Here is a 27579-nt window from a genome sequence, read left to right as displayed (position 1 = left end):
TTCAATGAGTTCTAGGCAGTTTGCATATATCTAAATTTTAGTTCTAGAAAATGTACGATTCAATACTTAGTATTGTGGCTTACATGACAACACAAAGCAGCCAAACAAGTAAAGTTAAAATAAATAATGACATGACTATTATTTGAACCTGGGTTATTGCGGCCACAACGCAATGTTCTAACCCTCACAAGTGACAAAGATTCTCTCAATCAATGTTGATCTGTTTCCGCAAAAAAAAACTAATTGTATCTAAACCTTCTGCTCCAGAAAATTCAGAATGTTTCCGATCAAGCAAGTCAACAACGCACGGGATTTCGGGTTGCTTCTTATAGCCATTTTACCTAGTAACCTCATTTGAAACGAATATAAGGTAAACGGAATAGCCCAATAAAAGTTATTCGCCGCCTAACTCTCTTATTATTGCTTGCTGGAGCAAATTTTGCCGAAAGGAATTGGAGAGATAAAAGGTAGCTTACCAAGGAGCTCTTAGCCGTTTGCTTATTTTGTAATTTCTTCTAAATAAGAACTGACTGCAAACCCATAATTGTGAAACATTCTCATTAACTGCCAAGAAAACGGTTATCTTGCATTCTTGAAAAAGAGCACGTTATGGTTTTTAATACATTGATTTTCACATATCAGAAAAGGCTCACACAAATAACCAGGCCTTTTCTACTAAATATATTCTATTTTGCATTTGTTTGTTAATGGTGGCCCTAAGCAGGGCCAACAAAAATTGCAAAGCCGACTATGTTTCAAGTCGTCTCGCGGGGTATTGGGAAAAGTTTTCAATCAGCAATAACCGCGCCTCGGATGGACCTCATCAGCTATGGTAATGTCACTGCGCAAAGCTAGCCGTGATAAAGACGACTACGAGTTCCCTTTAGAATACAAATCTTGTCAATGTGGGACAAAAGAGAAACGAATTATTGAAATCTACGATTGACAAATGAATTAGAATATCTTTGGCAGAAAAAAGAACTCTCAGGAGCAAACGTTGACTAAATGAGGTTCAATGTTTGGAAACAAGAAAAATGTGACAAAACTTTTCTTTATTTTCAAATTATTTGAAAACAAAGCAAAAATAACATGCCCCTACTCTGCGCGCGTTTGATTAAATCAAAGAAAATAAATTTTCAGGAAGGAGAAATCTAACTAAAATGAGAAGAATATAACATAAAAACTGCATTCTTTCAACTCATTCATTTCTACGCAGTCCAATTAATAAACATTTATCAAATTAAAATGAGGTAAAATAGACGAACCAGTAAGGTAGAAAAAGATGCCGTGACCAGGATTCCAACCTGGGTTATTGCGGCCACTACGTAATGTACTAACCACTATACGATCACAGCGAGATTGATTTCAGATGAAGAAAAAAATAACAAAAAAAAATGCAAGCTTTCTAATGAGTTCTAGGCAGTTTGCATATATCTAAATTTTAGTTTTAGAAAATGTACGATTCTATACTGAGTATTGTGGCTTACCTGACAACACAAAGCAGCCAAACAAGTAAAATTAAAATAAAAAATGACATGACTTTTATTCGAACCTTGGTTATTGCAGCCACAACGCAATGTACTAACCAGTATACGATCACGGCGAGATTGATTTGAGATAAAGAAAAAAAGACAAATAAATGGAAGCTTCATATGGAGTTCTAAGCTTTTTGCTTATGCTCTTAAACAAGGTACGAGTGCATACTCAGTATTAGGGCTTATAAAACAACATGAAGACAAACAAGTAAAGTTGAAAAAAAAAATGCCGTGACCAGAATTCGAACCTGAGTTATTGCGGCCAGAAAGGAGTGTACTAACCACTATACGATCACGGCGAGATTGATTTCAGATAGAGACAAAATAGCAAAAAAATGCAAGCTTTTTAATGAGTTCTAGGCAGTTTGCATATATCTAAATTTTAGTTCTAGAAAATGTACGATTCAATACTTAGTATTGTGGCTTACATGACAACACAAAGCAGCCAAACAAGTAAAGTTAAAATAAATAATGACATGACTATTATTTGAACCTGGGTTATTGCGGCCACAACGCAATGTTCTAACCCTCACAAGTGACAAAGATTCTCTCAATCAATGTTGATCTGTTTCCGCAAAAAATACTATTTGTATCTAAACCTTCTGTTCCAGTAAATTCAGAATGTTTCCGATCAAGCAAGTCAACAACGCACGGGATTTCGGGCTGCTTCTTATAGTCATTTTACCTAGTAACCTCATTTGAAACGAATAAAAGGTAAACGGAATAGCCCAATAAAAGTTATTCGCCGCCTCACTCTCTTATTATTGCTTGCTGGAGCAAATTTTGCCGAAAGGAATTAGAGAGAAAAGGTAGCTTTCCAAGGAGCTCTTAGCCGTTTGCTTATTTTGTAATTTCTTCTAAATAAGAACTGACTGCAAACGCATAATTGTGAAACATTCTCATTAACTACCAAGAAAACGGTTATCTTGCATTCTTGAAAAAGAGCACGTTATGGTTTTTAATACATTGATTTTCACATATCAGAAAAGGCTCACACAAATAATTAGGCCTTTTCTACTAAAGATGTTCTATTTTGCATTTGTTTGTTAATGGTGGCCCTAAGCAGGGCCCACAAAAATTGCAAAGCCGACTATGTTTCAAGTCGTCTCGCGGGGTATTGGGAAAAGTTTTCAATCAGCAATAACCGCGCCTAGGATTGACCTTATCAGCTATGGTAATGTCACTGCGCAAAGCTAGCCGTGATAAAGACGACTACGAGTTCCCTTTAGAATACAAATCTTGTCAATGTGGGACAAAAGAGAAACGAATTATTGAAATCTATGATTGACAAATGAATTAGAATATCTTTGGCAGAAAAAAGAACTCTCAGGAGCAAACGTTGACTAAATGTGGTTCAATGTTTGGAAACAAGAAAAATGTGACAAAACTTTTCTTTATTTTCAAATTATTTGAAAACAAAGCAAAAATAACATGCCCCTACTCTGCGCGCGTTTGATTAAATCAAAGAAAATAAATTTTCAGGAAGGAGAAATCTAACTAAAATGAGAAGAATATAACATAAAAACTGCATTCTTTCAACTCATTCATTTCTACGCAGTCCAATTAATAAACATTTATCAAATTAAAATGAGGTAAAATAGACGAACCAGTAAGGTAGAAAAAGATGCCGTGACCAGGATTCCAACCTGGGTTATTGCGGCCACTATGTAATGTACTAACCACTATACGATCACAGCGAGATTGATTTCAGATGAAGAAAAAAATAACAAAAAAAATGCAAGCTTTCTAATGAGTTCTAGGCAGTTTGCATATATCTAAATTTTAGTTTTAGAAAATGTACGATTCTATACTGAGTATTGTGGCTTAACTGACAACACAAAGCAGCCAAACAAGTAAAATTAAAATAAAAAATGACATGACTTTTATTCGAACCTTGGTTATTGCAGCCACAACGCAATGTACTAACCAGTATACGATCACGGCGAGATTGATTTGAGATAAAGAAAAAATGACAAATAAATGGAAGCTTCATATGGAGTTCTAAGCTTTTTGCTTATGCTCTTAAACAAGGTACGAGTGCATACTCAGTATTAGGGCTTATAGAACAACATGAAGACAAACAAGTAAAGTTGAAAAAACAAATGCCGTGACCAGAATTCGAACCTGAGTTATTGAGGCCAGAAAGGAGTGTACTAACCACTATACGATCACGGCGAGATTGATTTCAGATAGAGACAAAATAGCAAAAAAATGCAAGCTTTTTAATAAGTTCTAGGCAGTTTGCATATATCTAAATTTTAGTTCTAGAAAATGTACGATTCAATACTTAGTATTGTGGCTTACATGACAACACAAAGCAGCCAAACAAGTAAAGTTAAAATAAATAATGACATGACTATTATTTGAACCAGGGGTTATTGCGGCCACAACGCAATGTTCTAACCCTCACAAGTGACAAAGATTCTCTCAATCAATGTTGATCTGTTTCCGCAAAAAAAAACTATTTGTATCTAAACCTTCTGTTCCAGTAAATTCAGAATGTTTCCGATCAAGCAAGTCAACAACGCACGGGATTTCGGGCTGCTTCTTATAGTCATTTTACCTAGTAACCTCATTTGAAACGAATATAAGGTAAACGGAATAGCCCAATAAAAGTTATTCGCCGCCTAACTCTCTTATTATTGCTTGCTGGAGCAAATTTTGCCGAAAGGAATTAGAGAGAAAAGGTAGCTTTCCAAGGAGCTCTAAGCCGTTTGCTTATTTTGTAATTTCTTCTAAATAAGAACTGACTGCAAACGCATAATTGTGAAACATTCTCATTAACTACCAAGAAAACGGTTATCTTGCATTCTTGAAAAAAAGCACGTTATGGTTTTTAATACATTGATTTTCACATATCAGAAAAGGCTCACACAAATAACCAGGCCTTTTCTACTAAAGATGTTCTATTTTGCATTTGTTTGTTAATGGTGGCCCTAAGCAGGGCCCACAAAAATTGCAAAGCCGACTATGTTTCAAGTCGTCTCGCGGGGTATTGGGAAAAGTTTTCAATTAGCAATAACCGCGCCTCGGATGGACCTCATCAGATATGGTAATGTCACTGCGCAAAGCTAGCCGTGATAAAGACGACTACGAGTTCCCTTTAGAATACAAATCTTGTCAATGTGGGACAAAAGAGAAACAAATTATTGAAATCTATGATTGACAAATGAATTAGAATATCTTTGGCAGAAAAAAGAACTGTCAGGAGCAAACGTTAACTAAATGTGGTTCAATGTTTGGAAACAAGAAAAATGTGACAAAACTTTTCTTTATTTTCAAATTATTTGAAAACAAAGCAAAAATAACATGCCCCTACTCTGCGCGCGTTTGATTAAATCAAAGAAAATAAATTTTCAGGAAGGAGAAATCTAACTAAAATGAGAAGAATATAACATAAAAACTGCATTCTTTCAACTCATTCATTTCTACGCAGTCCAATTAATAAACATTTATCAAATTAAAATGAGGTAAAATAGACGAACCAGTAAGGTAGAAAAAGATGCCGTGACCAGGATTCCAACCTGGGTTATTGCGGCCACTATGTAATGTACTAACCACTATACGATCACAGCGAGATTGATTTCAGATGAAGAAAAAAATAACAAAAAAATGCAAGCATTCTAATGAGTTCTAGGCAGTTTGCATATATCTAAATTTTAGTTTTAGAAAATGTACGATTCTATACTGAGTATTGTGGCTTACCTGACAACACAAAGCAGCCAAACAAGTAAAATTAAAATAAAAAATGACATGACTTTTATTCGAACCTTGGTTATTGCAGCCACAACGCAATGTACTAACCAGTATACGATCACGGCGAGATTGATTTGAGATAAAGAAAAAATGACAAATAAATGGAAGCTTCATATGGAGTTCTAAGCTTTTTGCTTATGCTCTTAAACAAGGTACGAGTGCATACTCAGTATTAGGGCTTATAGAACAACATGAAGACAAACAAGTAAAGTTGAAAAAAAATGCCGTGACCAGAATTCGAACCTGAGTTATTGCGTCCAGAAAGGAGTGTACTAACCACTATACGATCACGGCGAGATTGATTTCAGATAGAGAAAAAAATAGCAAGAAAATGCAAGCTTTTTAATGAGTTCTAGGCAGTTTGCATATATCTAAATTTTAGTTCTAGAAAATGTACGATTCAATACTTAGTATTGTGGCTTACATGACAACACAAAGCAGCCAAACAAGTAAAGTTAAAATAAATAATGACATGACTATTATTTGAACCTGGGTTATTGCGGCCACAACGCAATGTTCTAACCCTCCCAAGTGACAAAGATTTTCTCAATCAATGTTGATCTGTTTCCGCAAAAAAAACTAATTGTATCTAAACCTTCTGTTCCAGTAAATTCAGAATGTTTCCGATCAAGCAAGTCAACAACGCACGGGATTTCGGGTTACTTCTTATAGTCATTTTACCTAGTAACCTCATTTGAAACGAATATAAGGTAAACGGAATAGCCCAATAAAAGTTATTCGCCGCCTAACTCTCTTATTATTGCTTGCTGGAGCAAATTTTGCCGAAAGGAATTGGAGAGAAAAGGTAGCTTTCCAAGGAGCTCTTAGCCGTTTGCTTATTTTGTAATTTCTTCTAAATAAGAACTGACTGCAAACGCATAATTGTGAAACATTCTCATTAACTACCAAGAAAACGGTTATCTTGCATTCTTGAAAAAAAGCACGTTATGGTTTTTAATACATTGATTTTCACATATCAGAAAAGGCTCACACAAATAACCAGACCTTTTCTACTAAAGATGTTCTATTTTGCATTTGTTTGTTAATGGTGGCCCTAAGCAGGGCCCACAAAAATTGCAAAGCCGACTATGTTTCAAGTCGTCTCGCGGGGTATTGGGAAAAGTTTTCAATCAGCAATAACCGCGCCTCGGATGGACCTCATCAGCTATGGTAATGTCACTGCGCAAAGCTAGCCATGATAATGACGACTACGAGTTCCCTTTAGAATACAAATCTTGTCAATGTGGGACAAAAGAGAAACGAATTATTGAAATCTACGATTGACAAATGAATTAGAATATCTTTGGCAGAAAAAAGAACTCTCAGGAGCAAACGTTGACTAAATGTGGTTCAATGTTTGGAAACAAGAAAAATGTGACAAAACTTTTCTTTATTTTCAAATTATTTGAAAACAAAGCAAAAATAACATGCCCCTACTCTGCGCTCGTTTGATTAAATCAAAGAAAATAAATTTTCAGGAAGGAGAAATCTAACTAAAATGAGAAGAATATAACATAAAAACTGCATTCTTTCAACTCATTCATTTCTACGCAGTCCAATTAATAAACATTTATCAAATTAAAATGAGGTAAAATAGACGAACCAGTAAGGTAGAAAAAGATGCCGTGACCAGGATTCCAACCTGGGTTATTGCGGCCACTACGTAATGTACTAACCACTATACGATCACGGCGAGATTGATTTCAGATGAAGAAAAAAATAACAAAAAAAATGCAAGCTTTCTAATGAGTTCTAGGCAGTTTGCATATATCTAAATTTTAGCTTTAGAAAATGTACGATTCTATACTGAGTATTGTGGCTTACCTGACAACACAAAGCAGCCAAACAAGTAAAGTTAAAATAAAAAATGACATGACTTTTATTCGAACCTTGGTTATTGCAGACACAACGCAATGTACTAACCAGTATACGATCACGGCGAGATTGATTTGAGAGAAAGAAAAAATGACAAATAAATGGAAGCTTCATATGGAGTTCTAAGCTTTTTGCTTATGCTCTTAAACAAGGTACGAGTGCATACTCAGTATTAGGGCTTATAGAACAACATGAAGACAAACAAGTAAAGTTGAAAAAAAAATGCCGTGACCAGAATACGAACCTGAGTTATTGCGGCCAGAAAGGAGTGTACTAACCACTATACGATCACGGCGAGATTGATTTCAGATAGAGACAAAATAGCGAAAAAAAATGCAAGCTTTTTAATGAGTTCTAGGCAGTTTGCATATATCTAAATTTTAGTTCTAGAAAATGTACGATTCAATACTTAGTATTGTGTCTTACATGACAACACAAAGCAGCCAAACAAGTAAAGTTAAAATAAATAATGACATGACTATTATTTGAACCTGGGTTATTGCGGCCACAACGCAATGTTCTAACCCTCCCAAGTGACAAAGATTCTCTCAATCAATGTTGATCTGTTTCCGCAAAAAAAAACTAATTGTATCTAAACCTTCTGTTCCAGTAAATTCAGAATGTTTCCGATCAAGCAAGTCAACAACGCACGGGATTTCGGGTTGCTTCTTATAGTCATTTTACCTAGTAACCTCATTTGAAACGAATATAAGGTAAACGGAATAGCCCAATAAAAGTTATTCCCCGCCTAACTCTCTTATTATTGCTTGCTGGAGCAAATTTTGCCGAAAGGAATTGGAGAGATAAAAGGTAGCTTTCCAAGGAGCTCTTAGCCGTTTGCTTATTTTGTAATTTCTTCTAAATAAGAACTGACTGCAAACGCATAATTGTGAAACATTCTCATTAACTACCAAGAAAACGGTTATCTTGCATTCTTGAAAAAGAGCACGTTATGGTTTTTAATACATTGATTTTCACATATCAGAAAAGGCTCTCACAAATAACCAGGCCTTTTCTACTAAAGATGTTCTATTTTGCATTTGTTTGTTAATGGTGGCCCTAAGCAGGGCCCACAAAAATTGCAAAGCCGACTATGTTTCAAGTCGTCTCGCGGGGTATTGGGAAAAGTTTTCAATCAGCAATAACCGCGCCTCGGATGGACCTCATCAGCTACGGTAATGTCACTGCGCAAAGCTAGCCGTGATAAAGACGACTACGAGTTCCCTTTAGAATACAAATCTTGTCAATGTGGGACAAAAGAGAAACGAATTATTGAAATCTATGATTGACAAATGAATTAGAATATCTTTGGCAGAAAAAAGAACTCTCAGGAGCAAACGTTGACTAAATGTGGTTCAATGATTGGAAACAAGAAAAATGTGACAAAACTTTTCTTTATTTTCAAATTATTTGAAAACAAAGCAAAAATAACATGCCCCTACTCTGCGCGCGTTTGATTAAATCAAAGAAAATAAATTTTCAGGAAGGAGAAATCTAACTAAAATGAGAAGAATATAACATAAAAGCTGCATTCTTTCAACTCATTCATTTCTACGCAGTCCAATTAATAAACATTTATCAAATTAAAATGAGGTAAAATAGACGAACCAGTAAGGTAGAAAAAGATGCCGTGACCAGGATTCCAACCTGGGTTATTGCGGCCACTACGTAATGTACTAACCACTATACGATCACAGCGAGATTGATTTCAGATGAAGAAAAAAAATAACCAAAAAAATGCAAGCTTTCTAATGAGTTCTAGGCAGTTTGCATATATCTAAATTTTAGTTTTAGAAAATGTACGATTCTATACTGAGTATTGTGGCTTACCTGACAACACAAAGCAGCCAAAAAAGTAAAGTTAAAATAAAAAATGACATGACTTTTATTCGAACCTTGGTTATTGCAGCCACAACGCAATGTACTAACCAGTATACGATCACGGCGAGATTGATTTGAGATAAAGAAAAAATGACAAATAAATGGAAGCTTCATATGGAGTTCTAAGCTTTTTGCTTATGCTCTTAAACAAGGTACGAGTGCATACTCAGTATTAGGGCTTATAGAACAACATGAAGACAAACAAGTAAAGTTGAAAAAAAAAATGCCGTGACCAGAATTCGAACCTGAGTTATTGCGGCCAGAAAGGAGGGTACTAACCACTATACGATCACGGCGAGATTGATTTCAGATAGAGACAAAATAGCGAAAAAAAATTCAAGCTTTTTAATGAGTTCTAGGCAGTTTGCATATATCTAAATTTTAGTTCTAGAAAATGTACGATTCAATACTTAGTATTGTGGCTTACATGACAACACAAAGCAGCCAAACAAGTAAAGTTAAAATAAATAATGACATGACTATTATTTGAACCTGGGTTATTGCGGCCACAACGCAATGTTCTAACCCTCCCAAGTGACAAAGATTCTCTCAATCAATGTTGATCTGTTTCCGCAAAAAAAAACTAATTGTATCTAAACCTTCTGTTCCAGTAAATTCAGAATGTTTCCGATCAAGCAAGTCAACAACGCACGGGATTTCGGGTTGCTTCTTATAGTCATTTTACCTAGTAACCTCATTTGAAACGAATATAAGGTAAACGGAATAGCCCAATAAAAGTTATTCCCCGCCTAACTCTCTTATTATTGCTTGCTGGAGCAAATTTTGCCGAAAGGAATTGGAGAGATAAAAGGTAGCTTTCCAAGGAGCTCTTAGCCGTTTGCTTATTTTGTAATTTCTTCTAAATAAGAACTGACTGCAAACGCATAATTGTGAAACATTCTCATTAACTACCACGAAAACGGTTATCTTGCATTCTTGAAAAAGAGCACGTTATGGTTTTTAATACATTGATTTTCACATATCAGAAAAGGCTCACACAAATAACCAGGCCTTTTCTACTAAAGATGTTCTATTTTGCATTTGTTTGTTAATGGTGGCCCTAAGCAGGGCCCACAAAAATTGCAAAGCCGACTATGTTTCAAGTCGTCTCGCGGGGTATTGGGAAAAGTTTTCAATCAGCAATAACCGCGCCTCGGATGGACCTCATCAGCTACGGTAATGTCACTGCGCAAAGCTAGCCGTGATAAAGACGACTACGAGTTCCCTTTAGAATACAAATCTTGTCAATGTGGGACAAAAGAGAAACGAATTATTGAAATCTATGATTGACAAATGAATTAGAATATCTTTGGCAGAAAAAAGAACTCTCAGGAGCAAACGTTGACTAAATGTGGTTCAATGATTGGAAACAAGAAAAATGTGACAAAACCTTTCTTTATTTTCAAATTATTTGAAAACAAAGCAAAAATAACATGCCCCTACTCTGCGCGCGTTTGATTAAATCAAAGAAAATAAATTTTCAGGAAGGAGAAATCTAACTAAAATGAGAAGAATATAACATAAAAACTGCATTCTTTCAACTCATTCATTTCTACGCAGTCCAATTAATAAACATTTATCAAATTAAAATGAGGTAAAATAGACGAACCAGTAAGGTAGAAAAAGATGCCGTGACCAGGATTCCAACCTGGGTTATTGCGGCCACTACGTAATGTACTAACCACTATACGATCACAGCGAGATTGATTTCAGATGAAGAAAAAAATAACCAAAAAAATGCAAGCTTTCTAATGAGTTCTAGGCAGTTTGCATATATCTAAATTTTAGTTTTAGAAAATGTACGATTCTATACTGAGTATTGTGGCTTACCTGACAACACAAAGCAGCCAAACAAGTAAAGTTAAAATAAAAAATGACATGACTTTTATTCGAACCTTGGTTATTGCAGCCACAACGCAATGTACTAACCAGTATACGATCACGGCGAGATTTATTTGAGATAAAGAAAAAATGACAAATAAATGGAAGCTTCATATGGAGTTCTAAGCTTTTTGCTTATGCTCTTAAACAAGGTACGAGTGCATACTCAGTATTAGGGCTTATAGAACAACATGAAGACAAACAAGTAAAGTTGAAAAAAAAATGCCGTGACCAGAATTCGAACCTGAGTTATTGCGTCCAGAAAGGAGGGTACTAACCACTATACGATCACGGCGAGATTGATTTCAGATAGAGAAAAAAATAGCAAGAAAATGCAAGCTTTTTAATGAGTTCTAGGCAGTTTGCATATATCTAAATTTTAGTTCTAGAAAATGTACGATTCAATACTTAGTATTGTGGCTTACATGACAACACAAAGCAGCCAAACAAGTAAAGTTAAAATAAATAATGACATGACTATTATTTGAACCTGGGTTATTGCGGCCACAACGCAATGTTCTAACCCTCCCAAGTGACAAAGATTCTCTCAATCAATGTTGATCTGTTTCCGCACAAAAAACTAATTGTATCTAAACCTTCTGTTCCAGTCAATTCAGAATGTTTCCGATCAAGCAAGTCAACAACGCACGGGTGTTTCGGGTTGCTTCTTATAGTCATTTTACCTAGTAACCTCATTTGAAACGAATATAAGGTAAACGGAATAGCCCAATAAAAGTTATTCGCCGCCTAACTCTCTTATTATTGCTTGCTGGAGCAAATTTTGCCAAAAGGAATTGGAGAGATAAAAGGTAGCTTTCCAAGGAGCTCTTAGCCGTTTGCTTATTTTGTAATTTCTTCTAAATAAAAACTGACTGCAAACGCATAATTGTGAAACATTCTCATTAACTACCAAGAAAACGGTTATCTTGCATTCTTGAAAAAGAGCACGTTATGGTTTTTAATACATTGATTTTAACATATCAGAAAAGGCTCTCACAAATAACCAGGCCTTTTCTACTAAAGATGTTCTATTTTGCATTTGTTTGTTAATGGTGGCCCTAAGCAGGGCCCACAAAAATTGCAAAGCCGACTATGTTTCAAGTCGTCTCGCGGGGTATTGGGAAAAGTTTTCAATCAGCAATAACCGCGCCTCGGATGGACCTCATCAGCTACGGTAATGTCACTGCGCAAAGCTAGCCGTGATAAAGACGACTACGAGTTCCCTTTAGAATACAAATCTTGTCAATGTGAGACAAAAGAGAAACGAATTATTGAAATCTATGATTGACAAATGAATTAGAGTATCTTTGGCAGAAAAAAGAACTCTCAGGAGCAAACGTTGACTAAATGTGGTTCAATGTTTGGAAACAAGAAAAATGTGACAAAACTTTTCTTTATTTTCAAATTATTTGAAAACAAAGCAAAAATAACATGCCCCTACTCTGCGCGCGTTTGATTAAATCAAAGAAAATAAATTTTCAGGAAGGAGAAATCTAACTAAAATGAGAAGAATATAACATAAAAACTGCATTCTTTCAACTCATTCATTTCTACGCAGTCCAATTAATAAACATGTATCAAATTAAAATGTAAAATAGACGAACCAGTAAGGTAGAAAAAGATGCCGTGACCAGGATTCCAACCTGGGTTATTGCGGCCACTACGTAATGTACTAACCACTATACGATCACGGCGAGATTGATTTCAGATGAAGAAAAAAAATAACAAAAAAAAATGCAAGCTTTCTAATGAGTTCTAGGCAGTTTGCATATATCTAAATTTTAGTTTTAGAGAATGTACGATTCTATACTGAGTATTGTGGCTTACCTGACAACACAAAGCAGCCAAACAAGTAAAGTTTAAATAAAAAATGACATGACTTTTATTCGAACCTTGGTTATTGCAGCCACAATGCAATGTACTAACCAGTATACGATCACGGCGAGATTGATTTGAGATAAAGAAAAAATGACAAATAAATGGAAGCTTCATATGGAGTTCTAAGCTTTTTGCTTATGCTCTTAAACAAGGTACGAGTGCATACTCAGTATTAGGGCTTATAGAACAACATAAAGACAAACAAGTAAAGTTGAAAAAAAAATGACGTGACCAGAATTCGAACCTGAGTTATTGCGGCCAGAAAGGAGTGTACTAACCACTATACAATCACGGCGAGATTGATTTCAGATAGAGAAAAAAATAGCAAAAAAAATGCAAGCTTTTTAATGAGTTCTAGGCAGTTTGCATATATCTAAATTTTAGTTCTAGAAAATGTACGATTCAATACTTAGTATTGTGGCTTACATGACAACACAAAGCAGCCAAACAAGTAAAGTTAAAATAAATAATGACATGACTATTATTTGAACCTGGGTTATTGCGGCCACAACGCAATGTTCTAACCCTCCCAAGTGACAAAGATTCTCTCAATCAATGTTGATCTGTTTCCGCAAAAAAACTAATTGTATCTAAACCTTCTGTTCCAGTAAATTCAGAATGTTTCCGATCAAGCAAGTCAACAACGCACGGGATTTCGGGTTGCTTCTTATAGTCATTTTATCTAGTAACATCATTTGAAACGAATATAAGGTAAACGGAATAGCCCAATAAAAGTTATTCGCCGCATAACTCTCTTATTATTGCTTGCTGGAGCAAATTTTGCCCAAAGGAATTGGAGATATAAAAGGTAGCTTTCCAAGGAGCTCTTAGCCGTTTGCTTATTTTGTAATTTCTTCTAAATAAGAACTGACTGCAAACGCATAATTGTGAAACATTCTCATTAACTACCAAGAAAACGGTTATCTTGCATTCTTGAAAAAGAGCACGTTATGGTTTTTAATACATTGATTTTCACATATCAGAAAAGGCTCACACAAATAACCAGGCCTTTTCTACTAAAGATGTTCTATTTTGCATTTGTTTGTTAATGGTGGCCCTAAATAGGGCCCACAAAAATTGCAAAGCCGACTATGCTTCAAGTCGTCTCGCGGGGTATTGGGAAAAGTTTTCAATCAGCAATAACCGCGCCTCGGATGGACCTCATCAGCTATGGTAATGCCACTGCGCAAAGCTAGCCGTGATAAAGACGACTACGAGTTCCCTTTGGAATACAAATCTTGTCAATGTGCGACAAAAGAGAACCGAATTATTGAAATCTATGATTGACTAATGAATTAGAATACCTTTGTCAGAAAAGAGAACTCTCAGGAGCAAACGTTGACTAAATGTGGTTCAATGTTTGGAAACAAGAAAAATGTGACAAAACTTTTCTTTATTTTCAAATTATTTGAAAACAAAGCAAAAATAACATGCCCCTACTCTGCGCGCGTTTGATTAAATCAAAGAAAATAAATTTTCAGGAAGGAGAAATCTAACTAAAATGAGAAGAATATAACATAAAAACTGCATTCTTTCAACTCATTCATTTCTACGCAGTCCAATTAATAAACATTTATCAAATTAAAATAAGGTAAAATAGACGAACCAGTAAGGTAGAAAAAGATGCCGTGACCAGGATTCCAACCTGGGTTATTGCGGCCACTACGTAATGTACTAACCACTATACGATCACGTCGAGATTGATTTCAGATAAAGAAAAAAATAACAAAAAAATGCAAGCTTTCTAATGAGTTCTAGGCAGTTTGCATATATCTAAATTTTAGTTTTAGAGAATGTACGATTCTATACTGAGTATTGTGGCTTACCTGACAACACAAAGCAGCCAAACAAGTAAAGTTAAAATAAAAAATGACATGACTTTTATTCGAACCTTGGTTATTGCAGCCACAACGCAATGTACTAACCAGTATACGATCACGGCGAGATTGATTTGAGATAAAGAAAAAATGACAAATAAATGGAAGCTTCATATGGAGTTCTAAGCTTTTTGCTTATGCTCTTAAACAAGGTACGAGTGCATACTCAGTATTAGGGCTTATAGAACAACATGAAGACAAACAAATAAAGTTGAAAAAAAAATGCCGTGACCAGAATTCGAACCTGAGTTTTTGCGGCCAGAAAGGAGTGTACTAACCACTATACGATCACGGCGAGATTGATTTCAGATAGAGACAAAATAGCGAAAAAAAATGCAAGCTTTTTAATGAGTTCTAGGCAGTTTGCATATATCTAAATTTTAGTTCTAGAAAATGTACGATTCAATACTTAGTATTGTGGCTTACATGACAACACAAAGCAGCCAAACAAGTAAAGTTAAAATAAATAATGACATGACTATTATTTGAACCTGGGTTATTGCGGCCACAACGCAATGTTCTAACCCTCCCAAGTGACAAAGATTCTCTCAATCAATGTTGATCTGTTTCCGCAAAAAAAAACTAATTGTATCTAAACCTTCTGTTCCAGTAAATTCAGAATGTTTCCGATCAAGCAAGTCAACAACGCACGGGATTTCGGGTTGCTTCTTATAGTCATTTTACCTAGTAACCTCATTTGAAACGAATATAAGGTAAACGGAATAGCCCAATAAAAGTTATTCCCCGCCTAACTCTCTTATTATTGCTTGCTGGAGCAAATTTTGCCAAAAGGAATTGGAGAGATAAAAGGTAGCTTTCCAAGGAGCTCTTAGCCGTTTGCTTATTTTGTAATTTCTTCTAAATACGAACTGACTGCAAACGCATAATTGTGAAACATTCTCATTAACTACCAAGAAAACGGTTATCTTGCATTCTTGAAAAAGAGCACGTTATGGTTTTTAATACATTGATTTTCACATATCAGAAAAGGCTCACACAAATAACCAGGCCTTTTCTACTAAAGATGTTCTATTTTGCATTTGTTTGTTAATGGTGGCCCTAAGCAGGGCCGACAAAAATTGCAAAGCCGACTATGTTTCAAGTCGTCTCGCGGGGTATTGGGAAAAGTTTTCAATCAGCAATAACCGCGTCTCGGATGGACCTCATCAGCTACGGTAATGTCACTGCGCAAAGCTAGCCGTGATAAAGACGACTACGAGTTCCCTTTAGAATACAAATCTTGTCAATGTGGGACAAAAGAGAAACGAATTATTGAAATCTATGATTGACAAATGAATTAGAATATCTTTGGCAGAAAAAAAGAACTCTCAGGAGCAAACGTTGACTAAATGTGGTTCAATGTTTGGAAACAAGAAAAATGTGACAAAACTTTTCTTTATTTTCAAATTATTTGAAAACAAAGCAAAAATAACATGCCCCTACTCTGCGCGCGTTTGATTAAATCAAAGAAAATAAATTTTCAGGAAGGAGAAATCTAACTAAAATGAGAAGAATATAAAATAAAAACTGCATTCTTTCAACTCATTCATTTCTACGCAGTCCAATTAATAAACATTTATCAAATTAAAATGAGGTAAAATAGACGAACCAGTAAGGTAGAAAAAGATGCCGTGACCAGGATTCCAACCTGGGTTATTGCGGCCACTACGTAATGTACTAACCACTATACGATCACGGCGAGATTGATTTCAGATGAAGAAAAAAAATAACAAAAAAAAATGCAAGCTTTCTAATGAGTTCTAGGCAGTTTGCATATATCTAAATTTTAGTTTTAGAAAATGTACGATTCTATACTGAGTATTGTGGCTTACCTGACAACACAAAGCAGCCAAACAAGTAAAGTTAAAATAAAAAATGACATGACTTTTATTCGAACCTTGGTTATTGCAGCCACAATGCAATGTACTAACCAGTATACGATCACGGCGAGATTGATTTGAGATAAAGAAAAAATGACAAATAAATGGAAGCTTCATATGGAGTTCTAAGCTTTTTGCTTATGCTCTTAAACAAGGTACGAGTGCATACTCAGTATTAGGGCTTATAGAACAACATGAAGACAAACAAGTAAAGTTGAAAAAAAAATGCCGTGACCAGAATTCGAACCTGAGTTATTGCGTCCAGAAAGGAGTGTACTAACCACTATACGATCACGGCGAGATTGATTTCAGATAGAGACAAAATAGCAAAAAAATGCAAGCTTTTTAATGAGTTCTAGGCAGTTTGCATATATCTAAATTTTAGTTCTAGAAAATGTACGATTCAATACTTAGTATTGTGGCTTACATGACAACACAAAGCAGCCAAACAAGTAAAGTTAAAATAAATAATGACATGACTATTATTTGAACCTGGGTTATTGCGGCCACAACGCAATGTTCTAACCCTCCCAAGTGACAAAGATTCTCTCAATCAATGTTGATCTGTTTCCGCAAAAAAACTAATTGTATCTAAACCTTCTGTTCCAGTAAATTCAGAATGTTTCCGATCAAGCAAGTCAACAACGCACGGGATTTCGGGTTGCTTCTTATAGTCATTTTATCTAGTAACATCATTTGAAACGAATATAAGGTAAACGGAATAGCCCAATAAAAGTTATTCGCCGCCTAACTCTCTTATTATTGCTTGCTGGAGCAAATTTTGCCCAAAGGAATTGGAGGGATAAAAGGTAGCTTTCCAAGGAGCTCTTAGCCGTTTGCTTATTTTGTAATTTCTTCTAAATAAGAACTGACTGCAAACGCATAATTGTGAAACATTCTCATTAACTACCAAGAAAACGGTTATCTTGCATTCTTGAAAAAGAGCACGTTATGGTTTTTAATACATTGATTTTCACATATCAGAAAAGGCTCACACAAATAACCAGGCCTTTTCTACTGAAGATGTTCTATTTTGCATTTTTTTGTTAATGGTGGCCCTAAGCAGGGCCCACAAAAATTGCAAAGCCGACTATGTTTCAAGTCGTCTCGCGGGGTATTGGGAAAAGTTTTCAATCAGCAATAACCGCGCCTCGGATGGACCTCATCAGCTACGGTAATGCCACTGCGCAAAGCTAGCCATGATAAAGACGACTACGAGTTCCCTTTGGAATACAAATCTTGTCAATGTGGGACAAAAGAGAACCGAATTATTGAAATCTATGATTGACAAATGAATTAGAATATCTTTGGCAGAAAAAAGAACTCTCAGGAGCAAACGTTGACTAAATCTGGTTCAATGTTTGGAAACAAGAAAAATGTGACAAAACTTTTCTTTATTTTCAAATTATTTGAAAACAAAGCAAAAATAACATGCCCCTACTCTGCGCGCGTTTGATTAAATCAAAGAAAATAAATTTTCAGGAAGGAGAAATCTAACTAAAATGAAAAGAATATAACATAAAAACTGCATTCTTTCAACTCATTCATTTCTACGCAGTCCAATTAATAAACATTTATCAAATTAAAATGAGGTAAAATAGACGAACCAGTAAGGTAGAAAAAGATGCCGTGACCAGGATTCGAACCTGGGTTATTGCGGCCACTATGTAATGTACTAACCACTATACGATCACGTCGAGATTGATTTCAGATAAAGAAAAAAATAACAAAAAAATGCAAGCTTTCTAATGAGTTCTAGGCAGTTTGCATATATCTAAATTTTAGTTTTAGAAAATGTACGATTCTATACTGAGTATTGTGGCTTACCTGACAACACAAAGCAGCCAAACAAGTAAAGTTAAAATAAAAAATGACATGACTTTTATTCGAACCTTGGTTATTGCAGCCACAACGCAATGTACTAACCAGTATACGATCACGGCGAGATTGATTTGAGATAAAGAAAAAATGACAAATAAATGGAAGCTTCATATGGAGTTCTAAGCTTTTTGCTTATGCTCTTAAACAAGGTACGAGTGCATACTCAGTATTAGGGCTTATAGAACAACATGAAGACAAACAAGTGAAGTTGAAAAAAAAAAATGCCGTGACCAGAATTCGAACCTGAGGTATTGCGGCCACAAAGGAGTGTACTAACCACTATACGATCACGGCGAGCTTGATTTCAGATAGAGACAAAATAGCAAAAAAATGCAAGCTTTTTAATGAGTTCTAGGCAGTTTGCATATATCTAAATTTTAGTTCTAGAAAATGTACGATTCAATACTTAGTATTGTGGCTTACATGACAACACAAAGCAGCCAAACAAGTAAAGTTAAAATAAATAATGACATGACTATTATTTGAACCTGGGTTATTGCGGCCACAACGCAATGTTCTAACCCTCCCAAGTGACAAAGATTCTCTCAATCAATGTTGATCTGTTTCCGCAAAAAAAACTAATTGTATCTAAACCTTCTGTTCCAGTAAATTCAGAATGTTTCCGATCAAGCAAGTCAACAACGCACGGGATTTCGGGTTGCTTCTTATAGTCATTTTACCTAGTAACCTCATTTGAAACGAATATAAGGTAAACGGAATAGCCCAATAAAAGTTATTCGCCGCCTAACTCTCTTATTATTGCTTGCTGGAGCAAATTTTGCCCAAAGGAATTGGAGATATAAAAGGTAGCTTTCCAAGGAGCTCTTAGCCGTTTGCTTATTTTGTAATTTCTTCTAAATAAGAACTGACTGCAAACGCATAATTGTGAAACATTCTCATTAACTACCAAGAAAACGGTTATCTTGCATTCTTGAAAAAGAGCACGTTATGGTTTTTAATACATTGATTTTCACATATCAGAAAAGGCTCACACATATAACCAGGCCTTTTCTACTAAAGATGTTCTATTTTGCAATTGTTTGTTAATAGTGGCCCTAAATAGGGCCCACAAAAATTGCAAAGCCGACTATGCTTCAAGTCGTCTCGCGGGGTATTGGGAAAAGTTTTCAATCAGCAATAACCGCGCCTCGGATGGACCTCATCAGCTACGGTAATGCCACTGCGCAAAGCTAGCAGTGATAAAGACGACTACGAGTTCCCTTTGGAATACAAATCTTGTCAATGTGGGACAAAAGAGAACCGAATTATTGAAATCTATGATTGACAAATGAATTAGAATATCTTTGGCAGAAAAAAGAACTCTCAGTAGCAAACGTTGACTAAATGTGGTTCAATGTTTGGAAACAAGAAAAATGTGACAAAACTTTTCTTTATTTTCAAATTATTTGAAAACAAAGCAAAAATAACATGCCCCTACTCTGCGCGCGTTTGATTAAATCAAAGAAAATAAATTTTCAGGAAGGAGAAATCTAACTAAAATGAGAAGAATATAACATAAAAACTGCATTCTTTCAACTCATTCATTTCTACGCAGTCCAATTAATAAACATTTATCAAATTAAAATGAGGTAAAATAGACGAACCAGTAAGGTAGAAAAAGATGCCGTGACCAGGATTCGAACCTGGGTTATTGCGGCCACTACGTAATGTACTAACCACTATACGATCACAGCGAGATTGATTTCAGATAAAGAAAAAAATAACAAAAAAAATGCAAGCTTTCTAATGAGTTCTAGGCAGTTTGCATATATCTAAATATTAGTTTTAGAAAATGTACGATTCTATACTGAGTATTGTTGCTTACCTGACAACACAAAGCAGCCAAACAAGTAAAGTTTAAATAAAAAATGACATGACTTTTATTCGAACCTTGGTTATTGCAGCCACAACGCAATGTACTAACCAGTATACGATCACGGCGAGATTGATTTGAGATAAAGAAAAAATGACAAATAAATGGAAGCTTCATATGGAGTTCTAACCTTTTTGCTTATGCTCTTAAACAAGGTACGAGTGCATACTCAGTATAGGCCTTTTGCAGCTAGAGGTCACGTGCTTAGAAACCCTATAGCAACGCCATGCTGGACTGCAAGCATTCCAGTAAACAAAAGGTCAAGAGACGACACGCACGTGTGGTTTCAAACAGTTCTTAGAGCTTTATAAAAGATTAATTCCCTTTGTTATCTGCCGTTCTTGGTTATAACCTTCGTGAACTATAGTTTTGGAGTTCATTTAGGCTGAAGTGCGGACTTTAACTGCCGTTTTGGACTTTTTTTTACGGCCGACGCTTACCGCCACGGACAAAATGGCCGCCAGTCAAGGTATGTGTAGATAAAAAAAACACCTATAAAGCTAGTTTTATTGCGTGTAATGATCGGAAATTACTGCAATGTACTCTTCATATAATCTAAAAAGATTTATACAAGTTTCAAGATCTTTACAACCCGATAAGGGAACAAATTTTGTGCATTAAGAGATAGTATACTCACGTTACATAAAGCACGCAAAGCGTCTATCACTTTATCTCTCTTACTCTTTCCGAAGGTAATCTAAGTTGAAATACTGCTCTTTCGATAATATTTCATTCATTTTTACACAAATAACAGATGACCAAGAGACACAAGATATTTTTCGTCTCCCAAGTCTTTCATTTGAAGATGTGATAACATACTCAAAAGACAAGTCCGGCTGTAGCAACACATCCAAGGCGATGAAGTTTATGGCCGAACCGGGCTATCTACATGATCTTAAAGGTAAATTAATTTTCTTCTCATTTGCTACAAGAAATTGGAATTGAATTATAATAGAAGCCTTTATAAGAGAGACATTTCTTTGCCTTCAATTTTTAATTAGATTGGATACATTCCTATACATAATTTTCCTATACACCTTCCTATACTTAGACTCTTCTTATGTCCATAATTTGTATGTATATGCAACTGTAATTGTGATTTCACAAGGACATTGCTCTAAATTCATAGTTGTGTTTTCTCTCATTTCCAGTTACTTATATTGGGGATAGTTCAATTATAACAAGCAAGTGCTACCGCTCAATGAGAAAAAGTGAGCCACCTCATAACTTGGAAGTTACAATTAAACTGACTGGGGATAATTCAATTGCTGGACGATGCTCCTGTGTTGCTGGTATTGGTGGATTTTGCCACCATGTCATAGGTTTGTTATATTACATTTCCCTTTTAAAGCAGCTTGGGCACAAATCAATCCCAGATGAACTCACATGCACAATGATGAAGCAAAGATGGAGTGTCCCACGTGGTAAGAAGATTGAACCTTCACAGATACAAGATGTATTGGTTAAGAAACCTCAAATGGGTGCAGCTTATGGCAAGTTCATAAAAAGTACACTCTACTCACCCGCAACTATGTATGGGTTTTTGACAAAGGAAACTTTCAATGGTCTTGACCTACAGCCCCTATTTGCAAATATTGTTCCACATGAAAATCAACCATGCAATGTTCCATTTGTTCCATGCAAGTTTGGTAATGTGCCGAAAGGATCTGTACTTTCTTACCAGCAAAAAATGTCAACGGAGTACATTATAAATGACTTTACTTGTACTGCTTTTCCAAATCTACCACTTGATAGTGCTGTGCAAGAATTCGACAATAACTATTCGGGACTTCCACTTACTGCTAGTAAGCAAGCTGCACTAGAGTCCTTGTCCATTTCAATGGAGACTTCTTTAAAAGTGCAAGAACAGACAATCACACAAAATTCATGTGGTATATGGCATGCACTGCGAAAGAAGAGAATAACCGCTAGTAAGTTTGGTCTTGTAGGTAGGAGGGTTGCTAACTTTGAAAGTTTAGCAAAGCAGCTGAACCCGACAAGATTTGTGCAAACAGCAGCAATGAAGAGAGGAATAGAGCTAGAGCCCCATGCTGCCATGGTGTATGCAAATTCTGAAAAAAAATGGAAGAGTAAATTTATTTCCCTCAGGACTTGTAATACACCCCAAGTGTCCATGGTTAGGATGCAGCCCTGATCGAAAAGTTTATGAATTTGATGCACTAAACAATGGACAAAATCCTTTTGGTTTGCTCTAGATCAAGGTAGTTAAAGAAGGGGAAACCTCTTTTGACAATGTGCGTTACTTAGTCAAGGATCCAGCAAGCAATAAGTACTCACTTAAGACTACGGATATCTATTATTATCAAGTTCAGTGTCAACTTGCGCTCACTGGTCTGCAGTGGTGTGACTTTTTTTCTTACATTAGAGATGACTTATATATATGTACTAGGATTGCCTTTGATAAAGAGTTTTTTCAAAAGGCAAAGGACAAAGTAGACAACTTTTTCTTTCAATATTATTTGTAAATTAAGATTTTATTACACAAACTTTCAATAAACATCATTTTGTTAACATTAATAATTGTTGTAAGGCCTACCCTTGTATAACAATATAATTACAGTGTCATGTTTACACTGATTTTGAATTTTGTAATCTATATATTACATTACTACGGTTTGTTTTTAAAACTGCAGTACAGGTGGACATCAAATTGGCAAAGCATATAAAAAAAAAACAATCATGTTGTATGTAAATATGACACTTAAGGCACCTGTACACAAATTTTAAGAATACTCTATAGCATACTGAACTTCAAAACAATGCATGTCTTAACTAGTTTTTTTTCAAAATCAAAGGGCCTTGGAAATTAGTTACCAAGCAAGCAACAGTATAAATCTGAGTTATTGAACCCAATGTTGTAAGTGGCACATCAGAATCAAAAAAATGAAACTCCTTGATCCTCCTTGATCCTCCTTATTGCCCGTTCCACGTGTATTCGCAAACTAGCAATTGCTTTTGTCTTCAACACATCAGCCTCTGTAAACTGCCTTTGGTCCTCAAGAAATGGTGGAATATTTAACTCTACCCTTTTTGCCCTTAACAAAGTTTCAATATCGAACCCCTTATCTGCCATGACTGAATCCCCTGGTTCTAAGAGATCTAATATCCCACTACATCTAGTTATTTCTTTATCGGAAATGCAACCTGAATAAAGAGATGAAACAAAAGATACAGCCCCGTGTGGTGTAATTCCTATTAGCCCCTTAAGGGTTGTACTACTCTTATACGAAGAATAAAGTTGTGACTGCAGCAATAGGGAACTTGGTGTCTGAACAAAAATCTCAGTGCAGTCAAGAATTACTCTTGTAGTAGGGTAAAGGTCTTTAAAGCCTTGTGGCATGTACGTGTTGACATCCCCCCTAGATGGCCATATCATTTGGGTCCCAAGTAAAAATATAAATAATTGCACCAAGTATTTAACTTTCTAGATACAGTTGACAAGTGAATTTGAAAACGATGAGATAAATCTAATTCAAACAGCCCAAGCTTTAAACGAACAAGAAACATAAACATCTCATCAATTAATAGCATACTTCTAGAACCTGGCCTACTCTCTCGTTCACCTGATGCATAGCAGTAGGTCATGTTCTCTGCAGTTGGATGTACAAAGTTATAAAAATTCTTAAGATGATCATACGAAGGAAAGGATGTATAAAACCTAATTGAATCTTTGTCACATGAGAATCTCTCCAACCCAAATTTGTGTACAGCAAGCTGTTCTGCAGCTACCCTCTTCAATTCTTCAACCTCTTTCTTTGCTTCTTCTTTTATCCTTTTGGCCTCTTCTTCTACCTCTAAGATTTTCTCCTTGGCAGCTACAGTTTCACTTTGGCTTTTCATTAACAGTTCTTTAGTTGCAAGTAATTCAGCTTTAAGACTTGAAATCTCCTGCTGCATTAAGTCAGAGCTAGACGTGGGTTTTGAATCTGACTCAGATTCATCTGTCTGAGTATCTCTGTTTAATATGATGATACAGAATATATGTTAGATATCATATGCTTTCATAGTAACCTATATGTACACAGAATATTAACCTGTCTGTATGTCGTACAATCTTTCTCCTTGATTTCGGCTGAGAAGACCAGTCAAATATTGATGGCACAGATCCCCTTTTCAGCATTCGCCGTCCTGCATTATCAGGTGCAAGATAGTCCTCTTCACTAAAATGTCTAGAGCATACTCTGGTACCACTGGAAATCTAACAACACAAACGAGACAGAAAGTCAATTTCCGAACAAAAAAAACAACAACAAATAATTCTATAAAGTCGAAGTCTTTACCTTGAAACTTGGCCCTTCGTCTCTACGAATTTTTACAAGCCACTTCTTTCTGATTTCTTCGTCACTTGGTCTACTAGGTATTCTGTGAAACGTCAGCTCAGTGTTGTACCGAGAATCTCCAGTGCAACGAGGAACACAACAGTGAAAGCTTGTTGTCCTTCGACGAACAGCAGTTATATCAGGATTACCTTCGGAAAGAGTAAGAGAGATAAAGTGATAGACGCTTTGCGTGCTTTATGTAACGTGAGTATACTATCTCTTAATGCACAAAATTTGTTCCCTTATCGGGTTGTAAAGATCTTGAAACTTGTATAAATCTTTTTAGATTGTATGAAGAGTACATTGCAGTAATTTCCGATCATTACACGCAATAAAACTAGCTTTATAGGTGGTTTTTTTATCTACACATACCTTGACTGGCGGCCATTTTGTCCGTGGCGGTAAGCGTCGGCCGTAAAAAAAAGTCCAAAACGGCAGTTAAAGTCCGCACTTCAGCCTAAATGAACTCCAAAACTATAGTTCACGAAGGTTATAACCAAGAACGGCAGATAACAGAGGGAATTAATCTTTTATAAAGCTCTAAGAACATTCTGAAACCATACGTGCGTGTCGTCTCTTGACCTTTTGTTTACTGGAATGCTTGCAGTCCAGTATGGCGTTGCTATGGGGTTTCTAAGCACGTGACCTCTAGCTGCAAAAGGCCTATTAGGGCTTATAGAACAACATGAAGACAAACAAGTAAAGTTGAAAAAAAAAATGCCGTGACCAGAATTCGAACCTGAGTTATTGCGGCCAGAAAGGAGTGTACTAACCACTATACGATCACGGCGAGATTGATTTCAGATAGAGACAAAATAGCGAAAAAAATGCAAGCTTTTTAATGAGTTCTAGGCAGTTTGCATATATCTAAATTTTAGTTCTAGAAAATGTACGATTCAATACTTAGTATTGTGGCTTACATGACAACACAAAGCAGCCAAACAAGTAAAGTTAAAATAAATAATGACATGACTATTATTTGAACCTGGGTTATTGCGGCCACAACGCAATGTTCTAACCCTCCCAAGTGACAAAGATTCTCTCAATCAATGTTGATCTGTTTCCCCCAAAAAAAAAAACTAATTGTATCTAAACCTTCTGTTCCAGTAAATTCAGAATGTTTCCGATCAAGCAAGTCAACAACGCACGGGATTTCGGGTTGCTTCTTATAGTCATTTTACCTAGTAACCTCATTTGAAACGAAGATAAGGTAAACGGAATAGCCCAATAAAAGTTATTCGCCGCCTAACTCTTTTATTATTGCTTGCTGGAGCAAATTTTGCCGAAAGGAATTGGAGAGATAAAAGGTAGCTTTCCAAGGAGCTCTTAGCCGTTTGCTTATTTTGTAATTTCTTCTAAATAAGAACTGACTGCAAACGCATAATTGTGAAACATTCACATAAACTACCAAGAAAACGGTTATCTTGCATTCTTGAAAAAGAGCACGTTATGGTTTTTAATACATTGATTTTCACATATCAGAAAAGGCTCACACAAATAACCAGGCCTTTTCTACTAAAGATGTTCTATTTTGCATTTGTTTGTTAATGGTGGCCCTAAATAGGGCCCACAAAAATTGCAAAGCCGACTATGCTTCAAGTCGTCTAGCGGGGTATTGGGAAAAGTTTTCAATCAGCAATAACCGCGCCTCGGATGGACCTCATCAGCTAAGGTAATGCCACTGCGCAAAGCTAGCGTGATAAAGACGACTACGAGTTCCCTTTGGAATACAAATCTTGTCGATGTGGGACAAAAGAGAACCGAATTATTGAAATCTATGATTGACAAATGAATTAGAATATCTTTGGCAGAAAAAAGAACTCTCAGGAGCAAACGTTGACTAAATGTGGTTCAATGTTTGGAAACAAGAAAAATGTGACAAAACATTTCTTTATTTTCAAATTATTTGAAAACAAAGCACAAATAACATGCCCCTACTCTGCGCGCGTTTGATTAAATCAAAGAAAATAAATTTTCAGGAAGGAGAAATCTAACTAAAATGAGAAGAATATAACATAAAAACTGCATTCTTTCAACTCATTCATTTCTACGCAGTCCAATTAATAAACATTTATCAAATTAAAATGAGGTAAAATAGACGAACCAGTAAGGTAGAAAAATATGCCGTGACCAGGATTCGAACCTGGGTTATTGCGGCCACTACGTAATGTACTAACCACTATACGATCACAGCGAGATTGATTTCAGATAAAAAAAAATAACAAAAAAAATGCAAGCTTTCTAATGAGTTCTAGGCAGTTTGCATATATCTAAATATTAGTTTTAGAAAATGTATGATTCTATACTGAGTATTGTTGCTTACCTGACAACACAAAGCAGCCAAACAAGTAAAGTTTCAATAAAAAATGACATGACTTTTATTCGAACCTTGGTTATTGCAGCCACAACGCAATGTACTAACCAGTATACGATCACGGCGAGATTGATTTGAGATAAAGAAAAAATGACAAATAAATGGAAGCTTCATATGGAGTTCTAAGCTTTTTGCTTATGCTCTTAAACAAGGTACGAGTGCATACTCAGTATTAGGGCTTATAGAACAACATGAAGACAAACAAGTAAAGTTGAAAAAAAAATGCCGTGACCAAAATTCGAACCTGAGTTATTGCGGCCAGAAAGGAGTGTACTAACCACTATGCGATCACGGCGAGATCGATTTCAGATAGAGAAAAAAATAGCAAAAAAATGCAAGCTTTTTAATGAGTTCTAGGCAGTTTGCATATATCTAAATTTTAGTTCTAGAAAATGTACGATTCAATACTTAGTATTGTGGCTTACATGACAACACAAAGCAGCCAAACAAGTAAAGTTAAAATAAATAATGACATGACTATTATTTGAACCTGGGTTATTGCGGCCACAACGCAATGTTCTAACCCTCCCAAGTGACAAAGATTCTCT

General features: G+C 35.7%; 12 non-coding genes and 1 pseudogene across 12 annotated transcripts; all 13 read right to left on the bottom strand.

Moving 5' to 3' along the window:
• Positions 1–714: 714 nt before the first annotated feature.
• LOC125567168 lies at positions 715–853 on the bottom strand. The gene has a single exon (XR_007311692.1). It is a non-coding gene; the product is annotated as a U4 spliceosomal RNA (small nuclear RNA).
• A 1738-nt stretch (positions 854–2591) lies between these two features.
• Positions 2592–2730, bottom strand: LOC125567194. Its single transcript, XR_007311718.1, has one exon. It is a non-coding gene; the product is annotated as a U4 spliceosomal RNA (small nuclear RNA).
• Positions 2731–4469: 1739 nt separating this feature from the next.
• On the bottom strand, positions 4470–4608 carry LOC125567187. Its single transcript, XR_007311711.1, has one exon. It is a non-coding gene; the product is annotated as a U4 spliceosomal RNA (small nuclear RNA).
• A 1735-nt stretch (positions 4609–6343) lies between these two features.
• Positions 6344–6482, bottom strand: LOC125567170. The gene has a single exon (XR_007311694.1). It is a non-coding gene; the product is annotated as a U4 spliceosomal RNA (small nuclear RNA).
• A 1741-nt stretch (positions 6483–8223) lies between these two features.
• Positions 8224–8362, bottom strand: LOC125567138. The gene has a single exon (XR_007311662.1). It is a non-coding gene; the product is annotated as a U4 spliceosomal RNA (small nuclear RNA).
• A 1743-nt stretch (positions 8363–10105) lies between these two features.
• LOC125567137 lies at positions 10106–10244 on the bottom strand. The gene has a single exon (XR_007311661.1). It is a non-coding gene; the product is annotated as a U4 spliceosomal RNA (small nuclear RNA).
• Positions 10245–11984: 1740 nt separating this feature from the next.
• On the bottom strand, positions 11985–12123 carry LOC125567136. Its single transcript, XR_007311660.1, has one exon. It is a non-coding gene; the product is annotated as a U4 spliceosomal RNA (small nuclear RNA).
• Positions 12124–13861: 1738 nt separating this feature from the next.
• Positions 13862–14000, bottom strand: LOC125567145. The gene has a single exon (XR_007311669.1). It is a non-coding gene; the product is annotated as a U4 spliceosomal RNA (small nuclear RNA).
• Positions 14001–15740: 1740 nt separating this feature from the next.
• LOC125567163 lies at positions 15741–15879 on the bottom strand. Its single transcript, XR_007311687.1, has one exon. It is a non-coding gene; the product is annotated as a U4 spliceosomal RNA (small nuclear RNA).
• Positions 15880–17619: 1740 nt separating this feature from the next.
• LOC125567113 lies at positions 17620–17758 on the bottom strand. The gene has a single exon (XR_007311637.1). It is a non-coding gene; the product is annotated as a U4 spliceosomal RNA (small nuclear RNA).
• Positions 17759–19497: 1739 nt separating this feature from the next.
• LOC116610752 lies at positions 19498–19636 on the bottom strand. The gene has a single exon (XR_004293407.2). It is a non-coding gene; the product is annotated as a U4 spliceosomal RNA (small nuclear RNA).
• Positions 19637–22873: 3237 nt separating this feature from the next.
• LOC5510757 lies at positions 22874–25198 on the bottom strand (annotated as a pseudogene).
• A 1013-nt stretch (positions 25199–26211) lies between these two features.
• On the bottom strand, positions 26212–26350 carry LOC125567156. The gene has a single exon (XR_007311680.1). It is a non-coding gene; the product is annotated as a U4 spliceosomal RNA (small nuclear RNA).
• Positions 26351–27579: the final 1229 nt, after the last annotated feature.

The sequence above is a fragment of the Nematostella vectensis genome, chromosome 5 (assembly GCF_932526225.1).
Source record: "Nematostella vectensis chromosome 5, jaNemVect1.1, whole genome shotgun sequence".
NCBI classification, from domain to species: Eukaryota; Metazoa; Cnidaria; class Anthozoa; order Actiniaria; family Edwardsiidae; genus Nematostella; species Nematostella vectensis.
This window is presented reverse-complemented; position numbering and strand designations above follow the sequence as displayed.